The following is a 5,596-nucleotide window of genomic DNA, read 5'->3' on the forward strand; positions in this document are numbered from 1 at the left end:
CTTACTCTCCTCTTCTCTCCTCCCTTTCACTCCTCTTCACTCTTTCATTTCACACCTTCTCTCCTCTCTCTCTCTCATTCTATCCCTCCAACCCTCACTCCTCTTCACTCCTTTTTTCACTCCTTCTCTCCTCCCTCTCTCCCCGCTATCTCTCTCTCTCTCTCTTTCTCTCTCTCGTGCACAGACACGTATCACTCTCTCTTTATCATTCCAGCCATTCATCCCTCTCTCCATCCCTCCTGTCCTGTCTCAGATGGATGGAATCACTCGGGGCAACAGGAATGGATCTCTCCATGGATCAGTGGACTAACCCTAACACTCAGCACATTTTCAGTGAGAGAGAGAGTGTGTGTGAGTGTGTGTGAGTGTGTGTGTGTGTGTGTGTGTGTGTGTGTGTGTGTGTGTGTGTGTGTGTGTGTATGTGTATGTTTGTGTGTGTGTGTGTTTGTGTGTGAGTGTGTGCCATATGTAGACGCTTTGTCTTTAATAGACTCTCAGATTCACTCATGTCCTCTAGCGGTTTTTCAAAGCTTCTGCTGTTGGTGTTGACAGACTTACTTACTCCCACTCAGTCACTCTCCCAGTCTTTCATACACACACACACACACACACACACACACACACACACTCTCTCTCTTTTTGATGCTCATTCGCCCCCCCCCCCCCCCCCCCCTCCCCCCCCTCTCTCTCTCTCTCTGTTATTACTGCAGATGATAAGTAGGTGACTGGGGAATAACAGTATTATAGACCACGTGTGTGTGTGTGTGTGTGTGAGTGTGTGTGCAGGTGTGTGTATGTGGCTGGGGACTAACAGTGTTATCGCAGTGAGCTAGAGTATGTTAACAGCCTCCACCAGTGTGTGTGTGTGTGTGTGTGTGTGTGTGTGTGTGTGTGTGGGGGGGGGGGGGGGGGGGGGGTCGCCCTCACGTAACGAAAACACAATACAGCAGGACACACTCTCTCTGTCACGCATCCATATCACAACACAACACACACACTGTCCCTCACGCTAAAAAAATCACAACACAACACACACACTCCCTCGTGAATCCAAATCACAACACAACAGGACACACCGTCATGAGGGACCATCTGTCTTTCTTCCACACCCTCTCTCTCTCTATCTATCCAGCCTTTCATTCCTTCAATTCTCTCCCTCCTGTCCTCTCTCTCTCACTTTCTTCCTTCCTCTTTTTCTCTCCATCTCTCTTTTTTCTTTCCCTCCATCCCTCACTCCCTCACTCACTCACTCTCTTCATCACTTTTTTATCCAACCTTTCCTCTCTTCCTTTCTCTGGCTCTCTTTCTCATCCTTTATTTCTTGCTCTTTCTTTCCTTCCTTCCTTCTCCCTCCTAGTCCTCTGAGTCAAGTTTTAGTCACTGGGTCTGTTAGTGTGTGTGTATGTGTGTGTGTGTGTGTGTGTGTGTGTGTGTGTGTGTGTGTGTGTGCGTGTGCGTGCGTCGTGACATGCCAGTCTGTGTGTGTGTGTGTGTCCTGACATGCCAGTCTCTGTGTGTGTGTGCGTGTGTGTGTGTGTCGTGACATCCCAGTCTGTGTGTGTGTGTGTGTGTGTGTGTGTGTGTGTCGTGACATGCCAGTCTGTGTGTGTGTGTGTGTGTGTGTGTGTGTGTGTGCGTGTGTGTGTGTTGTGACATGCCAGTCTGTGTGTGTGTGACGAGGTGTCAGCTCCAATGATCTCGGCCTGCTGACATGGAGAGGAGAGTGGGCACTGTGCAGAAAGCTATGAGCATGTGCACACACACACACACACACACACACACACACACACACACCATTTGTCTCTCACATACAAACACATATACACACAAACACAAACACTCATACAACTATGCACACATACACACACAAAATCACACACACACACGCACGTACACACATACACACAAACAATCAGACACACACACACACACACACACACACACTCATACATTCACGTGCACATACGCACAAACACACACACAATCATACACACACCCACACTCATACGTACACACACACACACACACACACATAATCATACACATACACACACACACATACCCACACAAATGCATACATGGTCTACTGCACATACATCACCCACAGAGATACTTGAAGAATCAATGAAGCCACAAAGGAAGAGAAGAGAGGGGGATGGAGACAGTGAGAGAGAGGGAGAGAGGAAGAGAGGGGGATGGAGACAGTGAGAGAGATGGAGAGAGGGAGAGAGTGCGTGTGTGCGTGGATGTGTGTCCTGTGTTCAACACACATTAGTAAATGCCACCATCATAAACCATCATGAGTTCCTCTAATAGCTGTTTTCACACACACACACACACACACACTCCTTCATGGACCCTAGGGGTGGGCGATATGGCCAAAATCTTCTATCACGGTATTTGTAATTTTATATCACGGTATATTATATGTAGGTTGACCAGATTTGAGTTTGTGGAAAAGAGGACACTTCAGCGGTGGCTAAATGTGTCCACAGACATAGGCTAGACAGTATGATAATTTATTTATTGACCCTTATTAACACTAAGTTGCAGAAACAATACTGCCTCAATAGGCTAATGGCCTAAGCAATAGTGGCCAGTATAGGCCTACTTTGTACTGAACTTTATTGTAAAGATTAAAACAAAGTGCATGTAGTGGCATTTAGTCCAGCGCTTATATGGCTTTCAGTGGTTCTTTAATGTACTTTCAGAAGATAAAACAAGTGTTAAAAAGAACTTTCTTTTCAATGTTTGTTCACATGATAACGCAACAATTATGAGAAAAACATTTTCTTCTATAACCACATACAAAAATAAAAAAATAAAAAAATATCTTCCCTTCACCCTACCACTTCATTCAAGTGTTAAAGGATTTAAATCTTTACCTGCGAAATGGGACAACGTTAACGTTACTTTGCTACTCTCAGCAGCATAGACAGACGTTAATTTGTGAAATAGCGATTTTTGTCCTAACAATCATATTCTACTCAACTGTAAGGAATATTATTTTGCATAATGATCAGCTAGATACCCCGATGTGTTTCACATTTTTTTTAATAGTTATTTGCGAAGATATACTTACATTTTTCTGCACTGGCAGCCATCTTTCTTCAAAATGTTCGCAAGGCATCGAAATGTAATCTAATAATTCACGTCTTTCATATCATTCCGCAAGTAGTCCCATAATTTAACGTGAGCAAGTAATGGGTTGCTACCCAACACCTGAAACTTTGAAGGTCTATTTGCCTGAAGAACAATTTTTTTCTAAGCGGAAATCACGAAACGGCAACAAAATCGTGTGGAGGTATTTTGAGCTAAGTTCCGGTATTCAATAAGAGGAGTACCGCACGATGCGAGTCACCTCACCTGGTGAATGAGACGCGCATTGCATGCGATCTGAGGCGTAGCGCACGAAGCGCATAGCCTATACTATAAACGTGGTTGAGACGGCGCACATAGCCTACTATAAACGTGGTTGAGACTCTTATTAAAGCTCTTACTCATTCTCGTGGTTGAAAGTCGGTAACAAGTCACGATAAAGGTTGTTGAGACACTTATTAAAGATCTTACTCATTCTCGTGGTTGAAAGTCGGTAACAAAACAGAGTCAGTAACAAAACAGACAAATTGCTACACGGTCAAGCCATGTCATTTATTTCTTAAAAGTTATTGATAGAAATAGAAAATACACACTCACAAAAGCACATAAAGACGTGTAAATCACCCTGTCCATTGTTTTTGAGGTTTGTCCCTGGCCATTGCCTGACCATTGGCTTTACACCTTTTACTGAGGTGCCCCAATGTGTTTACACCTCTCATCAATATGCATAGTGCTCTAGGTGAAGAATAGAGTAATTTTCTAAGTTACTTATTATTAGTAGAAACCACAAACAGTTTCTGAGTGATAAACTCACCTATGTGGACCAACACCTCTGTTTACAAGGTTCAGAGTAAAAAAGAAAACTTCCAAAATATGTACAATGTGTTTTTGTACAAAGTCTGAGCACCTCTAAAACAAGATTCAATTTTAGTGTCTTTAGATTTAACTTTAATAAAACACTTTTTAATACATTCCTTTTATTGCCATTGTATTATTGCTGAGGTGTTCTAGAGTATTCATTTATTCATTTTAATAAAACACTTTTTTACTACATTCCTTTTACATTGTATTATTGCTGAGTTGTTCTAGTGTATTCATATCTATATCTACTTATTAGTGTGCTTGCTCGAATGACATCATAATAGGGTTATTAAACTGGCTTGCACCTGTGCTTCACTGACACCTCTCACTGACACCTGCGTCAAGGCTCCTCTTCTCTCTCTGTCCCTCTCCATTCAACTGTATAACTAGGAATATTAAGAGACATCTTCCATACCAGGGCTCTACTCACTCATGCATACTCACTCATGTTTACTCACTCGTGCATACTCACTCATGCATACTCACTCGTGCATACTCACTCATGTTTATTCACTCGTGCATACTCACTCATGCATACTCACTCGTGCATACTCACTCATGCATACTCACTCGTGCATACTCACCCATGCATACTAACTCATGCATACTCACTCATGTTTACTCACTCATGTTTACTCACTCATGCATACTCACTCATGCATACTCACTCATGCATACTCACTCATGCATACTCACTCATGTTTACTCACTCATGCATACTCACTCATGTTTACTCACTCATGCATACTCACTCATGCATACTCACTCATGTTTACTCACTCGTGCGTACTCACTCATGCATACTTACTCATGCATACTCACTCATGTTTACTCACTCATGTTTACTCATTCATGCATACTCACTCATGCATACTCACTCATGCATACTCACTCATGTTTACTCACTCATGCATACTCACTCATGTTTACTCACTCATGCATACTTACTCATGCATACTCACTCATGCATACTCACTCATGCATACTCATTTGTGCATGCTCATCCAGTAGGTTGAGCTGGAGAGCTGACACCTGCCCCAATTCCAAGGCACTTGTTCTCTCGGTCATGGCCGCAACAGAGCAAGCACACTCTCGCAGTTCGTTCACGAAACGCATTCTAGTTTAAAATTGTTGTCCCTATTCATTGTATTCATATCATACCATGCCTCTTACCTCATATTCATTGTATATCATATCATGCCTCTTACCTCATATTCATTGTACTTATATCATATCATGCCTCTTACCTCATATTCATTGTATATATCATATCAGGCCTCTTACCTCATATTCATTGTACTTATATCGTATCATGCCTCACCTCATATGCATTGTATATATCATATCATGCCTCTTACCTCATATTCATTGTATATATATATCATATCATGCCTCTTACCTCATATTCATTGTACTTATATCTTATTATGCCTCTTACCTCATTCATAACTTCTATTGCTACCTTCACATGTACTTCTTCATCAGCACTTTGCATATACCTATATCATATCTGCACTAATGACCAACTATTGCTGCCAATGTTACTACTGCTCATACCCCATATATTTTGTACTGTCATATCATACTGTATATATCCCATCTATTTATTTTTATATTACCACTTTATAAAATAGAA

This window comes from Sprattus sprattus, assembly GCF_963457725.1.
Source record: "Sprattus sprattus genome assembly, chromosome: 3".
Lineage (NCBI taxonomy): Eukaryota > Metazoa > Chordata > Actinopteri > Clupeiformes > Clupeidae > Sprattus > Sprattus sprattus.